The 19,631-nt window shown below is 34.5% G+C and overlaps 1 long non-coding RNA gene across 1 annotated transcript in view; it reads right to left on the reverse strand.

The window, feature by feature from the left end:
* LOC124075524 (uncharacterized) overlaps nucleotides 1-19,631 on the reverse strand; it is a 66,065-nt gene that overhangs the window by 12,794 nt on the left and 33,640 nt on the right. Inside the window, exon 3 of the long non-coding RNA XR_006846087.2 lies at nucleotides 5,316-5,382. This is a non-coding gene — a long non-coding RNA (uncharacterized LOC124075524). The remainder of the gene's footprint in view (nucleotides 1-5,315; nucleotides 5,383-19,631) is intronic.

The following is a 19,631-nucleotide window of genomic DNA, read 5'->3' on the forward strand; positions in this document are numbered from 1 at the left end:
TCTCAATAAAATCCTGGCGAATCGAATACAAAAGCATATCAAAAAAATTGTTCACCATGATCAAGTAGGATTCATCCCTGGGATGCAAGGTTGGTTCAATATACGGAAATCAATAAATATTATTCACCACATCAATAGACTTAAAGATAAGAACCATATGATCGTCTCGATAGATGCAGAAAAAGCATTCCACAAAGTACAGCATCCTTTTATGTTCAAAACACTAGAAAAACTGGGGATAACAGGAACTTACCTCAACATTGTAAAAGCTATATATGCTAAGCCTCAGGCTAGCATCATTCTAAATGGAGAAAAACTGAAGGCATTCCCGCTAAAATCTGGAACAAGACAGGGATGCCCTCTCTCACCACTTCTATTTAATTTAGTCCTTGAAATACTAGCCAGAGCAATTAGACAGACAAAAGAAATTAAAGGCATAAAAATAGGAAAAGAAGAACTTAAGTTATCACTATTTGCAGGTGACATGATTCTTTACCTAGAAGACAAAAAAGGATCTACAAAGAAACTACTAGAGCTAATAAATGAATTCAGCAAAATGGCAGGATATAAAATCAACACTCATAAATCAAAGGCATTCCTGTATATCAGCAACAAAACTTCTGAAATGGAAATGACGAAAACCACCCCATTCACAATATCCTCAAAAAAAATAAAATACTTGGGAATCAACCTAACAAAAGAGGTGAAAGATTTATACAATGAAAACTACAGAACCCTAAAGAGAGAGATAGAAAAAGATCTTAGAAGATGGAAAAATGTACCCTGTTCATGGATAGGCAGAACCAACATCATCAAAATGGCAATATTACCCAAAGTTCTCTACAGGTTTAACGCAATGCCAATCAAAATCCCAACGGCATTTCTGGTAGAAATAGATAAAGCTATCATGAAATTCATATGGAAAAACAAAAGACCCAGAATAGCAAAAGCAATTCTAAGCAGGAAATGTGAATCGGGAGGTATAGCAATACCAGATTTCAAACTGTACTACAGAGCAATAGTAACAAAAACAGCATGGTACTGGTACCAAAACAGGCAGGTGGACCAATGGTACAGAATAGAGGACACAGAGACTAATCCACAAAATTACAACTTTCTTATATTTGATAAAGGCGCTAAAAGCATGCAATGGAGGAAGGATAGCATCTTCAACAAATGGTGCTGGGAAAACTGGAAATCCATATGCAACAAAATGAAGCTGAACCCCTTTCTCTCGCCATGCACAAAAGTTAATTCAAAATGGATCAAGGAGCTAGATATCAAATCAGAGACTCTGCACCTGATAGAAGAAAAAGTTGGCTCCGATCTACATGTTGTGGGGTCGGGCTCCAAATTCCTTAATAGGACGCCCATAGTCCAAGAGTTGAATACAAGAATAAACAAATGGGACTTACTTAAACTAAAAAGTTTTTTCTCAGCAAGAGAAACAATAAGAGAGGTAAATAGGGAACCTACATCCTGGGAACAAATCTTTACTCCTCACACTTCAGATAGAGCCCTAATATCCAGGATATACAAAGAACTCAAAAAATTAAACAATAAGATAACAAACAACCCTATCAACAAATGGGCCAAGGACCTGAACAGACACTTCTCAGAGGAGGACATACAATCAATCAACAAGTACATGAAAAAATGCTCACCATCTCTAGCAGTCAGAGAAATGCAAATCAAAACCACCCTAAGATACCATCTCACTCCAGTAAGATTGGCAGCCATTATGAAGTCAAGCAACAATAAGTGCTGGCGAGGATGTGGGGAAAAGGGTACACTTGTACATTGCTGGTGGAACTGCAAATTGGTGTGGCCAATATGGAAAGCAGTATGGAGATTCCTAGGAAAGCTGGGAATGGAACCACCATTTGACCCAGCTATCGCCCTTCTCGGTCTATTCCCTGAGGACCTTAAAAGAGCATACTATAGGGATACTGCCACATCAATGATCATAGCAGTACAATTCACAATAGCTAGACTTTGGAATCAACCTAGATGCCCTTCAATAGATGAATGGATTAAAAAACTGTGGCATTTATACACAATGGAGTATTATGCGGCACTAAAAAACGACAAAATCATGGATTTTGCAGGGAAATGGATGGCATTAGAGCAGATTATGCTAAGTGAAGCTAGCCAATCCTTAAAAAACAAATGCCAAATGTCTTCTTTGATATAAAGAGAGCAACTAAAATCAGAACAGGGAAGAAGAGCATGAGGAAAAGATTAACATTAAACAGAGACGAGTGGGGGGAGAGAAAGGGAGAGAGAAGGGAAACTGTATGGAAATGGAAGGAGACCCTCATTGTTACACAAAATTACATATAAGAGTTTGTGAGGGGAAAGGGGAAAAAAAAACAAGGGAGAGAATTAAACAACAGCAGATGGGGTAGAGAGGGAAGATGAGAGGGAAGGGGAGGGGGGATAGTAGGGGATAGGAAAGGTAGCAGAATACAACAGTCATTAATATGGTATTATGTAAAAATGTGGATGTGTAACCGATGTGATTCTGCAACTTGTATTTGGGGTAAAAAATGGGAGTTCATAACCCACTTGAATCGAATGTATGGAAGATGATATGTCATGAGCTTTGTAATGTTTTGAACAACCAATAAAAAAAAAAGAAAATTTAACAGAATATCTCCAAGAAACCTCCATAAATTGTAGGTATTAAAAGAATCTGGCAAGTGATTGTCTTGTCTGAAATCATAAAAAATCACTTATAGTTTCTGTTTCCCATAAATGTAAGTAGCTATTTGATTGAGATTATGGGTTCATGATAGCCAAAATAATTGCCTAAATAAGTCAATTCAATATAATATATAAAAGTAAAAACTTGTAAAGAATGAATCACATTTAAAAGGAGAATTAATAATCAATGGAGATAAAAGTGTTTACCCAAGAAGTTGAGCTGTAGATGCATATACCATTTCACCTTGAAGAAGTGTTAGATGAAATTAATTTAAAAAACACACAATGACTGGTACATGAAAAAAATGAATTACCAAGTGAACAAATACCAAGAAAATCTTGCTGTCTCTAAACCAAGAAGTTCCACTGTATAATTTCATCTCTTGGGAATGTCTTTTCTGCTTCTGTGCAAAGTTATAAAGAATATATATCTTCTATTTGTTTGCTGAATTGTTTAGTTACTATGCCTTCACATACAGATGCATCTTGGAAATACTTCTATATATTTACAATAATATATTGGGATTAATCCATTTTGGAAAAGTCCTAGCAATTAGGGGCAGTATGTTCTGAGAGTGTTGACAATGTGGCAGAGCCAGAAGAGGAAATGATTTTCAACTGTCAGGATCTCTTCTCTCAATTGTTTTTATTCTTCCCTTTTCACATAAAGGTACGGGGCTAGATTATGAAATATGGTCATGAGCAAAAAGGAGGAAAATAAAGATGATCTTTTAGGACAGTGTAAACCTTAACAAAAATCCATAATGCAAATAGGAAAACTTGAAAACATTTTACAGAACACAAATAAATAGAACACAAGCTTAAATGGAAGCCTCATGTGAATCCCAGGGCTCTGCCTTCAGGGTGAGAACTTGATTTGTAATCTGAGCTGATGCATCTTTTTGCCAGAAATCAAATGAAATTTCAATTGAGGACCCAGGGCTCAAAATATTCATTCTTCTGGAACTCCCTGCTCATCATTATTTAAACATTTATATTTATTTATTTATTTATTTATTTAGTGAGAGGAAAGCAATTAGTTGCTTGACACAAATGCCTCTATGGAGAAAAGTTTGGCAGGGTTAAAGGTTTTAAAGGGATCTGATGTTAAAAAGTCTAAATCATCATCATCTTCAATACAATCATTAAAATAGATTCTCTATTTATTTATTAGGTGACAGAAATAGTCTATAGATTCTTACAAAGCCATCTCATTGAATTCTCCCAAAGCTGAATGAAGTGAATAATTTTAATGCTATTTTAAGATGAAAATCAAAGGCTAATTAAGGTTAATTAATTTTTATAAAGCCACAAAACTTTGCTTTTTGTTGTGATGAGTGCTCTTTGGGTCCCACTATCTTGAAAATAAGAAGAAAGCTGAGCTACTAGGTGTTACAGTAATCAATTAAAACATTAAAAAAACTAATCCAAATATTAAATAGTCAAGAGTTTAGTCACTTTCCACAACAGTAGTAAATACAAGAAGTTACATCACAGAAAGTAATAACTTAATGTGCCATTTTCTTTCAGGGAACAGCACAGTGGTTGGGGTCATGTGGATCAACTTATGTACATCATAAACTCTGCACTAAAGGCTCCTATAGTTTTATGGTCTTTGAGGTCAGGTGGAAGATGAGTAGGGAGGAGCTAGGAATGAAAAATTAATTAGTATTGTGATAGAGTGGGGGAAAATGTGCTTACTATAAGTGATGCCAATAGGGAGGTCTCATCAGAGGAACCTGAAAAAGGCCTTTGTCCAAATCTCTAGATAAAGCTTTTGGAATGGAAAATCCTGGGCCAGGAATGGAGATATGTATAAGAACACGGCCTGTCAGATGGGTCTGAGTCCCTAATGATATCTTCTCTCACAGACTCTAATGTTGTCCACCACTCTTGCACAGGGGTAGGAGAGGGGTGGGCAGCTTTCCCCTGTGGGGCTGCAAGATAAAGTCTTATAATTGCCTGTGGCGTGAACTGAAAAAAAAAAAAAAAAGAACACATGAGAGTTTTTAGTCTGGGGATGAACTTCTCAGTATGGAAACCTAGCCTGGATAGAGAATCAACTACCTTTGCTTTCTTCACAACCTTCTGTCACTCAGTATGACTTACTTGATAGAATTGTGTTCCTTTAATGTGTTAGAAAGATATTATTAAATCAATAATCTAGATTTCTGAGAAAACACATCAAATGACAGAAAACTGATTTATAAATCACAAATTCACAAAAGTGAGAAAATGGAAAGACAGAATGAAAATGGACAAGAGATGTCAATGCAGTATTGGAAGATGGAAAAAGAGAGAGAACCAATAGCAGAGGAGACTATAGGATTCAGTAAAGATTCAGAAAAGAGGATCTCCTAGACCCATAGATGGTGTGCCTGATTAAACATAAAGTAACTAAAACCAGGGGTTGTAATAGGCTCATCCAGGAATAGTCTAAAATTACCCATTCCCTGACCTATGAAAAACCTGTGCATATTCTGCAGAGAACTCAAACCCAAAAGGTTGCTGTCTCTGCTTCATCAGGTAGAGTAGAAATTGGGGATGAGATATGAGATGGGTCGAATGAATATTTGCATGCTCAGTGTTAAAAACCCCAACCACCTTACCTATACTGCTCTTGTGATTCTGATGGAAAAGTAAAATTACTCCAGGCAGGAGACGGGAAACTTCTTCCTAAAACAAAACAAAACAAAACAAAACTGGCCTTTACAATTAAAACAACCAATGTTTATTTCTTGCCCAAAATCTCTACAGGGAAACTGGAAAATTGTGAAGAAAAATTCGAGTCAGACTTTTAAATATGACTGAAGAGAAAAATAGTGATTGATATTTTAAGAAATTGTCTAATATGGAAGATAGATTTTAAAAAGGAAACAAATAAGAATCCAAGAGGGAAACTTAAAATATCCTATAACCTTAGAGAGGTAAAAGAAAACACTGCCTCTATTTAAAAAAAATCCAGAAAACAAATAATCAGAGAATAATACAGAACTTTTAGAAATGAATGAAATGATATATTAAATTAAAAAATAAAAGCATTCTGAGAGGCTGGAAGTCAGATACCATAATGCCTTCAAAATTCCAAGATAAATTGTTTACAACTTATTTTTTTTATATATCAAGGCAAGAGGACTAGAATTCAATATTAAGAAAGAGAAAAAACATGGAATCAATAGATCCAATACAAAAGAGTAGTAGATGTTGTCCTTGGACAATGGTTGTTCAACAAGCCAAGAGAACAACTAACAAGTGAAGCAAACAAGACTGGGGCAGGACAGAGGGCAGTGAGAACATCGTTCCTAAAAGAGAGTAAATTGGAGTAAGTGGAGGAAGGTCCTGAAGTGGATTATGGGAATTTCTGAGGTGATGGAGAGCTTGGCCTCATTTGTACCAGAGCCCCGGGAAAGGGAAGAGCTGGAGGATATGCCTGGGAAGTCTGAACATTGAGGATATCTGTGGGAGAAATATGTTTGTTCTCTAACATCCCCTCCTCTTTCAGATACATGGAGGATTATAATTGTTTAACACTTGAAGTTTTATATGTCCATGTTCTTCATGCTGGACAATGAAAAGTGAGCAGGAGAACAGCATCACTTCCAGTCTGAAGCATTTCATGGCAGTGTCTGACTTTCTTGTTTTGATTAAGTTACTACGGAGTGATGGTCATCAATAGGGAAATAGAAGAGGACTAAATATAAGGCATCCATCCACCTTTCCTTTCTTCCATATACTATTTCAAAAGTAGTTCTTCTTGGTAAGGGGATGGCAAGGAGGGGGAACCACACGTCAGAGTCAGACATGGGAGAGGGGAAGGGAGCTTTTTACATTTACCTTTTTGCCCATTGAGCAAAGTTCCTTCTACCAGGGTCTAATTCCCCCATAGATGTGGTTTATATTCTCCTCATCTGACACCGAGTGTACCTGATAGAGAACCGTATTCCATGCTCTACAGTGAGGTTATTTCACTCAAATTTGAAAATGAAAAAGGTGTCCACTACAGGCAGGTCACTACCAGAGAGAGAAGAAGCAACTGGGGAAATATGAAAGGAATACAAGATTTTTCTACCTACAAAGAAGCCCTGATAATTTCTGCACAATGGAATTTCAGAATTGCTGTGAACCAGTGACCTTATGTTTGCCACTCTTCTCTCTGAATTGAACATATATTGTTTGTATTATGTTCTGGTTCTGCCAGTATATACTAGGTTACCAGATATAGATAGCTCACTTTACAGTTTCTAATTACCTATACAAGAGGAGTCACATCTAGTCTAGCTGTAAACACCATCTTGTACCACAGGCGTATGCTGGGCTTTTGGTATATCTCCTCTGGTGAAAAGTTGAAAGTAACTGAAATATACAGTGACTCTAAGATTGAATTGTGGTTGGCATTTTAATAATTACCAATACTATTCACTACTGTCTGATTCTCATTTACTTCATGGTTCACAAGGAATTCTAATTCTCCATCCACTTGAATTTAGGCATTGTTTGGTGACTAATTCTCACCAAGCAAGAAGCGATGAGTGTATTAGTCAGCTATGACCAAAAGACCTAACAAGAACAATTTTAGAGGGGGGGGGGTGGAATTTATTTGGGGCACATGGTTTCTTCTCAAAGGAATTTTTACTTAGACTCCCTTGAGCCTGAGATGGGTGTGGTCTTGCCAATTCCTGAGATGCCCTCAAGCCATCTATCTTATATTCATGGACAAAGTCTTTGCTAAGATTTTTTTTTTTTTTAGTGGTACTAAGGTCTTTAATGTCTAACTTCCTTAGTCCCAGTTCTAAAGTTTTTCAAATCTTTCTGCTCTGCTTTCTGCTCCTGAATATCAAAATTAACTTGGCTAAAAGCTGCTAGCTATACCCATGCCACTGCTTGAATATTTTACTGCCTAGAAAGGTTTTCTACCAGATTAAAAAGTCCATCACTTTTAAAATAAGACTCACAGAAAGTCTCAGGACACAGGCAAAATTTAAATAACTTTTTGAATGTAACATGAATGGCCTCTAATTTAATTTCCAATACAGCCCTCCTTCTCCTCTGAAACCTCATGAGCCTACTCTTTACTTTCCACAGTTGTATCTGTGTTTTGATTTTCTGAGCTTCCACCAGAAACAGCTATTAAGCTTGCATCATTAAATTTTTCAAAATTTCTCCCACAAATTCTAAAAAGCTCCAAAATCTTCTGAACCACATGGTCAAGTTAGTCACAGTAATGACCCCACTTCTGGGTATCAATTTCTACCTTAGTCAGATTTTTCACTACTTTGACCAAAAGACCGCCCCCCCCATTTTTTTTTTAATTAGAGGAGGAAAAGTTTATTTTGGGGCTCATTGTTTCAGAGATCTCAGTCCACAGATGGCTGACTCCATTCCTCAGGGCTTATGATGAGACTGAACAGCAGGGTGGAAGAGCTAGGCAGAAGGAAACAGCTCAAAGACATCAAACCAGGTAGCAGAGAGTGAGCTCTGCTCAAAAAAGACAAAATATATATATACCTAAGGCATGCCTCCAGGTATCCACCTGCTCCTGCCACACCCTACCTGCCTACAGTTACCCTCAAATTAATCCCTGTCAGGGGATTAATACTCTGATTAGGTTAAGGCTTTCATAATCCAATCATTTTTACTTCTAAACTCTTTTGCCTTGTCTCACAGATGAGCTTTTGGGGGATACCTCACATCTAAACCAGAACAATGGATATATTTTTTAATCCAGAGCATTCATTTTTCAGAGCTTTACCTTCTCTGCCATGTTGACTGTAACCAAGGAAGTATATGGTTATAAAGTGATTCACAGTTTGATTGAGCATCCCTTGACTAAACTGTATGTAGAAAGACAACAATGAATATGGTGGTTTTGTGGTCTACCTCCTTGAACATGAAGTGTGAAAAACAAATGAACCTTTGTTATGTTGAGTCACTGAGAGTTTGGCGTTATTTGTTTAGGCTGCTCTAAATGATTGGAGTTGTTACCTAGTCTCTTCTAGCATGATCTATGAAAGATTCTATTCTTCCACGATGACCCAGGTTAGAATTTTTTTTGTCTAACACAGATTTAATTTGTTTTAGGAAAAATAAACAAAAAAGAAAAATGGTGACTTCTATTGTCCTAATTTATAACTGACAAAATTTTCACTTCTAAGTATCTTCTATGGTAAGAAAAAAAAAAAAAAAAAAAACATGTGATAGGGCATTGCTTTTTCCTTGGGCATGTTTATTTATCTAATTGCTAATTGTGTTGAGTGCAGTATTTTTAATCCAGTGTAATAAAATAGATGCATTAAAGTGATTTTAAGGGGTGAAGTTGTGACACTCTCCTCATTCCACTGACTTGCTTACAGAAAGATGTATTCTCTCCCCAGAATTTCAGACTATTTTTTTCCACACTAATAGCTTGGAAACATAACTTCTGGAAGTAATTTACTTAAACCGTAAATCCTCACTAATGCTTTCCACTTGGCTACCTGGCATCTGAGATAACTGTGGCACATTTCTGTAGGACACAATCTGTTACATGGAAAAGGTAAATGGGGTGTCCTTATTGCTCTGATCCTAAGCACTTGCAGACCTTTCATCTTTTCATGCTACCCCAATTCTGCTATGCAGCCTATACATGAATCTTGGATGCTTCCCTAGAAGGTTAATCAAGCAGGATTTTTAAATAGTATGTATGGGGCTTTGGTTCTTCGATCCAGACCAAGCCACAGATTCCAATCGATTCCTGTATGTATCCAGTGAAAGCAAAGTACAAAGAATGATTAGAAGTTTTTATGATTTTAAACCATTCATAAACTTTTTACCATGAAGCAAAGCAGTATGGATGTAGTCTTTACTTAACTACCTTTAAAACAACTGGTTTAAATTGATTTTTTCTCCATAAATGAGCCCATTGTCTTAATTTAAACTTGACTTCATAAGGAAACACAAATAAATTGTTTATTAGTACCATCCCAATGTATTTCATAGAGCTAAATTGTGTTCTTGATTTCTTTCACTGTGAGGTATATAAAAATAGAACTTTCCAGTATGCCTTCCAATCTCTTAAAATTCCTTATTCACAAAAATAATATTCTATATTTTGGTTTTAGAAGTGAAAGGAAAAGATACTGAGAAAAAAAGGAAGAGCAAAAGAAATTTTCAAAAGGGATTGTTCCCATTGAGATATAAGGAGATGGAATTAAGACAAATACAGAAAGATAAGGATCTTGGTGTTCCTGAATCTCCAATCTCTACATTGACTCTATCAATTCCTCAAGAAGTTGGTCTGTGCTTTCAACATAAGATCATGTGAAAGTGAATCTTTCATTTCATGATGAAATTTAAAATAGAAACATGTGTCATGCAAATAGGCCCAGAAGGGCTATTTCTGGGTGCTAGATTTCAGAGTTAAGTACTAAGTTAACCTGTTAAGGTGACCAAACCTATAAATGAATGTGCTTAAAGCTGCCATTGGTTGATTTTATATAGGAAATAAAAAAAAAAAAACTGTGAAGATAGGTGTTCTTGAGTCAGCTTATTCTGCACAATTTCTTCCTGTAATCATACATACTAGAGATGAAAACTCATATATAACTAAGTATAAGATTTTTTTTAAAGGATAGGTTAGTTATGCCATGACTAAAAATGAAGGAAACATCTATATTGTCAAAAGTGATATTCTTAAAATTATGGTTTCTATAGTCAAAAATATATTGCCTAACACATTCAGTCTTCTAAACAGTATGGAAATTGGTTGGCACTGCTATTTTGCATCTGATTTTCCCCTTGCCTCCCAGGCTTACAGAACTGTTAACTCACCTTCAGAATGGTGTACTTCTTCTGACTTGGTTATGATCCAGGACACCTATTATACTTCTTTCAAACACTTTTAAAATTATTTATGTTTTGGATTTAATGTATGAATTGCCAATATTACTTATCTTATAAATGGATTTGATGAGTTGTATCTTTGTATTTTATCATTACTGATAATGATTTCATTGATATGTGGAAAAAGTTATCTCCTAACTCCTGATGACTTTTTAAATGTTAACATGTTGATGCATTTAATACTCTTGATTTCTCTTAGTTCTGTCAGCTGTCCTCTGTCAAGAGAGTGACTTATCACTTTGGTAAATCTTAGACAAATGCACTGAGTATGCTCAGCTTTTGTAAATGAACTACTGTAATTTAGATTATATAAGTAATAAAATGATTTTTGTTTCTTATCTGCATTAGTATTTTTTCTTTTCCCCTAACTTTTTCAGAACTTGAGAGAAAAAGACAAATAATATTTATTGATCTGCTCTCAAAACCCTAAACATTTGCACTATGAGCATGGGAAATATTGCCTTAATTTGTTGGTATAGAAAGAAAGCTTGCTTGAGTTTATAATTAAATTTCCTATAAATTCAAGGTACCATCTTTGGAAATACTTTATTTTTCTGGGAATCAATTTCATTTGTAACATGAAGTCGATTAGGGCTTAAGGTTTCTAAGAGGCATTTAGCCTGTGAATAATTTGTGAGTTTTCATGGTAAGATCAATTCAAGTAACTGAGGTACAGAGGCATATCAATAGGCTTAGGTCATATATTTTTTCAGGATGAGTTAAATGGCTACCCCATGTCTTTGCTTATAGATTTATTATTTGAAATTGATGTATTCTATATCTTACCTACTATAAAAGCTGTTTAGACTGTGTGTTCTTCATATGTTGACACTTTATACCTTATACACTTAAGCTTTCCAATTACATGATTTTTTTCATCTCAATATTTCCTCTACCCTATTCTCATAGTCATATTTTTACTATACCATAACCAAAAAATATGCAGTTTCTGAAACCAGATCATTATCTCTCAGTCTCACAGCATACTGCTGCATATATATCTCATTTTCCACATCAAGAACCACAGAATTTACTAATTGAAACTTTCTATTCTGTTACCCACTCTCATGTCTTCATTACCCACTTTATCTAGCTTGGGTTCCATGATCCACTGTAATTATCACCTCATTGCAATTTTCCTCAACTCCATTGGAAAAAAAAATCCTGGAAAATTCCAATCCTGATTAAACCATTAGAAACTGGTCTTACTTTAATTTTTTTTGTCAAAAATTTAATGTGGTAATTCAATATTGCTGGGCTATATTTTATTTATCTAGGTTTTTTGTTCCTCTATAATCTTAAACTATTCAGTTATATTTTCTGTTACTCTTTTTAATCACTTAAACTTCTAACTTTTGCCTTCTACTCTCAGCTGATTGAAAAGATTTCATCTTCACATAACTAAATATCCCACCTGATCTTCCTTCCCATCCTTTCTATCTTGTTTTCTCATGTTCAAGTGAATAAGCTTGATGAGTCTCTGCAGTCTATGGTGTCCCGTTTCTCCTGATTTTATCCAAGGATATTATGTATTTTCCTTCAAATTATTCCTTGTTTTTCTTCATCTTTAATACATGCTTTTGTGTTCAGCAGCCTGTAGGCATGTCTCCAGACTATTGTTTCAGACATAATTAATAAAATCATACCAACACTATTGGATGGACATTCCCCTCTACCTATGATCCATTTCTTGCTTTCCAGCATAGTAAAAACTGTGAAGTTTGTCTATGGATATTACTTCCACTTCGCCCCCATGACAGGTCAAATACTAAATCAATCCAAATCCTTCTACATTTCATTCCTGAACATGTATTTAAATTAATAATGAGTTTTTATTTCATCTACTGCTATTTTATTCCAAGCTATCATAAATTCTGACCTCAGAGATAAATAAAGTATGAAAAATTTTCCCATATGCCTATTTGTGATTTTGTGATTAATTACTAAATAGACAGAATGATAGTTTTTAAGCAAAAAATGACAATGTCACACATTTTATTTCTTTTAAAGTCTTCAGATTACACTAAGGACAAAAATTAATTTTACATGTAATTACTAAAATTTATGCAATTAATATACCCATGATCTGCCTACCATTTTTATCTCATGTCATCCTGTTTACACTTTCACTTTCTATTCTATATCCTGGCCTTTGTATTTCTAAAACATGCTAAAATCTTTTAGAATTCTGGCTCTTATTTTTGCCTTGGAAAGTTTTTTCTCATTCTTGATCTTATTTATACTTCTTAGTTTCCCTTAAATATCACTTCCATAAAACAAAAGTCTGAAAACCCATACATGAGTCCCTTGTACAGTACTCTATATTTTCCCTTATTAGGACATGTAGGAATCCAGCTCAATATTTGCACGCCAATTATCTTTTTTCTAACTTATTATTTTCTAGATGAAGAAATTCTTATGGTTTAGATATTAGGTGTTCCTGAAAAGATCATATGTAAGACAATGCAAGAAGGTTTAGAGGTGAAGTAACTTTGTTATAAAAGATTTAACCTAATACATGCATTAATCCCCTGATCATGGATTCATTTGGTGGCAACTTTAGGCAGGTAGGGTGTGACTGGATGAGGTGGGTCCCTGGGGCCATGGTTGGAGGTATATATTTTGTCTTTGTTGAGTAGAATTCTCTCTCTCTCTGCTTCCTTGGTATGATGTCCTGAGCCACTTCCCTCCATTGCACTCTTCCCCAAGATGTTCTGCTCACCTTAGGCCCTGAGGAATGGAGTCAGCCATTTTATGAATGAACCTCTGAATTTGTGAACCACCAAATAAGCATTTCCTCCTTTAATTGTTCTTATTAAGTCTTGTAGTCAAAGCAGAAAAAAAGCTGACTGAAACAGAAACTAAGATTCAACAGAGCTCAGACTTATTTAAGATTATAATATGCTAATAGAAGAGGAAGAACTTGAAATTGTATAGTTCTGGCTGCAGAGGTAACCTCAATGGCTGGCAGAATCCTCAAATGTATTTCTATAAACTATCTGCTGTTAGGGTCTCCAAGAGCTAGCCTCTACATTAACTGTGCATATTTCTGCTCTCTAGGTATTGTGAGCCCTTCTGCAATTCTTTTGGTTCCCAATCTTTCATACTCTGGAGAAATTAGGAATTTCTAGATCTATCCCCAGACACTTGACTTTAGTTCATTTTCCACTGATTTACCCACAGATTTTATGCACTTAATAAATGTTAGTTTACTTCTTCTCTTATCCAGATATTCATTGTATAAGTCATTATTTTAGTAAGGATAATCTCTTTCATTCAGACATCAAAGACTCCAGAATACAAGGATAACATAAGAGAGATTTTCTGGATCTCTGTGGTCAGTCTATTACTTTGTTTGCCCTATTCAAGACCTCCTAGAGAGTGCAAGAGTTAAAATCACAATAGACCAGAGTCAAAAACTGCAAATATAATAATAAAATAAGAAAACTCAGCAGAAATAGCTTGCTGTCCTGCTGCTTGTGCTGCAGGAAATATTACAACTGTGACTACATATACATTTATGTGCCCTTATAAATACATCACATGTAAATGTTTTTCTGGAAGGCTGGGAGGTCTGAATCAATGTATGGCCATTTTTCTTCCTGTCAAAAGCAATAGAATTTTTATTGGCACAATTTTCATTACTCAGCACTGACTATGGTATCTTTGATCAAACTAATTAGAAATACTTACACTTTGTACCATGAGATATATCAAATTTATTATTAAAATTATGTATGTGCACACATAGAAAATAAATAGGGGCATTAAATATAAAAATATGACATTTATGCCTGTAGTTGAAGTGAGAAAGCATTCTAATTAGATAGTGCATATTCTTAAAGTATAGATTTTCCTGTGTGGATTGTACTATTCAGCTAAAGCACAATTGATGATAAAACTTGAATGCATAAAGAAGGGCAAAGATATTTTTTCTGATCAACAAGTCAGTCTGCATTTATTGGCCAACTGTTAGGTGTCTTTGTTAGAAGCGATTATGAGAAAAATGTGTTTCAAGGATTGAGGAGATTTTTACTATATTTGGTAAATAAGGATTATTCTAATTAGCTGCTATACAAAACAGAATTACATAACATTTTCAAATGTTTGGTAATGAAAAGAACTGATGACCTTGTTTAAAGATATGAAGGAAACTTGTGGTTGGGAGACATGTCCATGGGGGAGAGACTAAAGTGTAGTTTTTTTTTTTTTTGTGTGTGTGTGTATGTGTGTGTTGCTAGGGATTAAACCCAGGGCCTTGTGCATGAGAGGCAAGCACTCTACCAATTGAGCTATATCCCCTAAAATGGTTTTGAAAAGATGCATTGGAGAAAGGAAATAGTACTGGGTATTGTATGCAAGGGAGAAAAGGGTATAAGAGAAACTTTACATTCTACATCTCAGGATTTAAATCATCAAAGATGGGAGGACTCAGATAAACATGTGATAAACACATGCAGGTTTTCCTGTGAATATTTTTGATACAATGCTAAGGGCTGAAAGAGACGAAAAAACCTTGAAGTGCTGGGTGATGCCATTGTGGTTTCTCTTGATATAGTTGTTTTGATTTTAAGCATTCTTATTTAGAAGTGACTTCAGAGTTCCTCACAAAAGTGTCTTTCCCAGTATTGGCAGTTCTGGGAAGTACTTATGTAACTTTCATAAATTTACCAGTTACTCCAGCAAATACATATGCAGTCATATGAATGTGATAACCGATCGTTCTGACAAGTCTTTGGTAAACAAGGATTATCCTAATTAGCTTCTATACAAAACAGAATTTCATAACATTTTAAAATGTTTGTTAATGCATATATTATATGCATATATATATATATGTGTATATATATATATATATATATATATATATATATATATATATATAAAATCCTCTAAGTAAAATGAAAATAATAATGGGAGAGATATCAGTAGAGGAAGCAGAATGGGTTGGGGGAGTTTTAAGAGATGGAAAGGGAAAGTGAAGGTTCAGTAATGAGATTGAAAAGATTATGCTGTGTGCATGTATGAACGTGCAATAATGAATCCCATTGTTAGGAATAGTTTTATTACACTAATAAAAATAAATAAAAATATTTGAAGATGGTTTGCAACTTGAAACTTCCTGTTATTTTGGGGCAAATGAAAAGTGTTCTTTTGGAGTTACTCCTAGTACATTTTCCACTCAAATCACTTGTTAAACCTATACAATATTTATCTTAAAGCATATAGATACATTTGTTCAAATTAACCTGACTTTAAAAAAATAGATTCTAAAGATATAAAGTGATCTTTTAGGTAGAAACACATATTTTAAGTCACTCTATAGGGTGGAAATGAAATTGAGTAGAAAGAATGAGGTGCTATTTCTGACAGTAAAAACTGAGAAGTAAAAGAAAATGAAAGACATTCAGGGAAGAAGGCTGCTAAAATTAAGACGTCAGTAGATCAAGATTATTCCTTAACTTATTTTGGAAAACTTAATACTTGTTGCAATTGAGCTATGTTACAGTTTGTTCCCCACCTAGGATCCATTATTTATTTGTTTTGCAACAGAAGTAGCTAACCTTCACTGATCCTTTACCATGAGCAGGCATTATAGAAAGAATCTTAGATAAATTATCTAGTTTAATTTTCATAAAAGAAATTTTAAATATGTATTATTATACCCTCATATAAATAAAGGCCTTTTGTTTTGAAGAGGCTAAGTGAATTGCTCAAAAGTAGTAGGGCCAACATCCCACATAAAATATATCTCATTTTCAATTCTGTGCTCTGAATAGCTGTAATGTTCTTCGGAATCTAAATCTCCTTCCTATGGACATTGCTGTCATAGACTGTGAGATATCAGAAGCAGCTGGGTGACCACCTAAGCAGGAGAACACATAAATTTATATGCTGCTATTCATAGTAGCATACATATTTCCTCCTGAATCAAATCACTACTGACCTTGACTACCCTGAGGAGTGCAGCTAGCTTGATCTTATCTTTCCTTCCCGTGTGTAATAGCAGTGGGTAATACTAGAAGATTCATATTTTTCTTATGCTGGTAACTCCTAACTCTCACCTACCTCCTTACCTACACTCTTGAAGAAACAAACACACAAAGACAAAACCAGCAATAAAAAAACAACAAACCCAGTGATCCATCAACATACTGCATTCCTAAGAAGAGCTTGTGTGGTGCTTTGTTATGAATTCATGCATCTGCTGTCATTTTATGAACTGGTCTGCTCACAAGAGACTGATTTTTAAAAGTCTTTATGCAAGTTCATATTAAGAAATTCACTTACAACATTTTTCTAACTTCAACTTCTCTGACCCTATAACTTGCCTGAAACTCTAAAATGTGCTCCATTGTTTGAATGAAAAAAGACCAATTTTTAAGTTTTGAAAAATAGAAAACAAAACTGTCCGTTCAAGATTTTATTTTAATCTACATAGAATATCCTGTTATGAAAGTATAGAAGATAGGACCAATATATAAAAATTGATGTGCTATGTCAGGAACACATAGTAATATGAATTTTAAAAAGCTATTATTTGTGAAATGTTACACAGAAACACACCTAACACAATGTACTTTAACAGAAAAATATTTTATTTACAAACCAATGAACAAGACTTAAATAATAAAGATAGGACTTTCTATTGTCAATATACACATTCACCATTAATCTATTACACACATTTTAAATCAAAATCTAAACAAGATTATTTAGAAACTTAAAAGATGATTCTAAAATATTCTTGTGGAAGCAGAATATCAAGATGATATCAGCATGATCCTATAAGGTAGTTCAAGCTTGTAATTCCAGTAACTTAGGAAGCTGAGGCATGAGGATTGAAAGTTGCAGGCCAGCCTCTGCAATGTAGTGAGGTGCTCAGCAATTTAGCAAGATTCTATCTTAAAATAAAATAAATAAAATGGACAGGGGATGTAACTCATTCATAAAGCATCCCTGGGTTCTATCCCCAGCAACAAACAAAACAAGAAAACAAACAACAACAAACAAAAACAAAAACAAAAAACTCAGAAAAACAAAAACTTAAATGAAATAAAAACACCTCAGTAATTTTGAATTAAAAAGAACAAAAAAGGAGTAGTGTTTACCTTCCTGCTTATATAGATTTAATAAAATGCCAAATATTTAAGAGAGTTTTTGCCTTAAGTTTAAAGATTTACTAAAATGACAAAATATTTAAAAGAGTAATGACATTTATAAGAGATAATCCAGTGGAATTCAATAGGAAGCTCCCAAAGCAGAAAACATCTTTGGAATGGAAGTTTTTAGTTTTGGTATACTAAGTATTTTATTTTATTTTTTTTATTTCCTTGGTGCATTATAGTTGGGTTGATTTTCACGTAATAATACATGCATGGAATTTAATTGAGTCCATTTCAATCCCAAGTGCTCCCCCTTTCCTTTCCTTCCTTCTTCTCCTTCTTCCCTATTCCCTTTCTACTGGTCTGCCACATACACACGCGCATACACACACACACACACATATAGAATTATATGTATACATATAAAATTAGTACCAGGGCCATTTTTATTCTGAGACAGGGTCTTGCTAAGTTGTTTATACCTCATTAACTTGCTGAGTCTGACTTTGAACTAGCGATCCTCCTGCCTCAATCTCTCCAGCTACTGGGATCTCAGGCATGTCTGGCTCACTTACATATTTTAATTGGTGTTTTATAGCTATTTATTGTGGTGTATTTATCCATGAACATAGTGGGATTTTTGCTAAACTTATTTTGTGTTTCCTCCCCTTTCCCATGCCTTTTCTCTCCCCCTTAATCGTCTATTCTGTTGATTTTCCCTATGTCTTTATGATATCTGATCCCCTCTTTTTTTCCCCTTTACTTTTTTTCTAGCTTCTATATGTGAGAGAGAACATTCAAACCTTGATTTTATTTGACCTGATGTTCTCCAGTTCCATCCATTTACCCACAAATGTCATAATTTCCTTCTTCTTTATGGCTGGATTAAACTCCAATATGTATATATACCACATTTTCTTTGTCATCTATTAACGGACACCTGGGTTTGTTCCATATCTTTGCTCTAGTGAGTTGTGCTGCTATAAACATTTTGGTGAGGCTATATTTTTTATAGTACAATTACTTTATTTCTTTTGGATAAATACCAAGGAGTGGGATAGATGGGTCATACAGTGGTTCCACTCCTAGTTTGTTGAGTAATCTCCATACTGCTTTCCAGAGTGGTTATATTAATTGGCAGTCCCAGCAACAATATATCCTTTCCTCACATCCTTGTCAACATTTATTATTATTTGTATTTTTGATAATTGCCATTTTGACTGGAGTGAGGTAAAATCTCAATGTAGTTTTGATTTGTATTTCCTTCATAGCTAAGGATGATGAACATGTTTTATATATTTGTATTTCTTCCTTGGCAAATGTCTGTTTAGTTCTTTTTGCTCACTTATTAATTTTTTTTGGGGGGGGTGTTAAGAAGTTTTTTGAGTTCTTTATGCATTCTGGACCTTAATCCCATGTCAAGAGAGTAGATGGTTAATATTTTCTCCCATTCTGTAGGTTCTCACTTCCTGCTTTTCATTGTTTCTTTTTCCGTGCAAAAACTTTTTTTTTTTTTAAATTGGATGCCATCCTGCTTAATCATTCTTGGTTTTATTTCTGGCACTTTTAGGATCTTGTTAGGAAGTTAGTGCCTATGATGTTGTGTTTGGGAGTTGATCCTAAGTTTTCTTGTAGTAGTTTCAAAATTTCTGATCTAATTTGTAAGTCTTTGATCCACTGTGATTTCATTGTTTTTTTTTTTTTTTATTCAGGGTGAAATATAGGGATCTATTGCAATTTTTCTACATGTAGATTTCTAGTTTTCTCAGCACCATTTGTTAAAAATGCTATCTTTTCTCCAACATATATTTTTGACAATTTTGTCAAGAATCATATGACTCTATGTCTCTGAGTTTGTTTTGCATTTTCTGTTTTATTCCATTGGTTTTCATGTCTATTTTGAGGCCAATATCATGCTGTTTTTATTACTATAGCTCTGCA

Source organism: Marmota monax, unplaced genomic scaffold (assembly GCF_021218885.2).
Source record: "Marmota monax isolate L192 unplaced genomic scaffold, Marmota_monax_Labrador192_F-V1.1 WCK01_AAM20220418_F8-fsc00391, whole genome shotgun sequence".
In the NCBI taxonomy this organism is placed as follows: Eukaryota; Metazoa; Chordata; class Mammalia; order Rodentia; family Sciuridae; genus Marmota; species Marmota monax.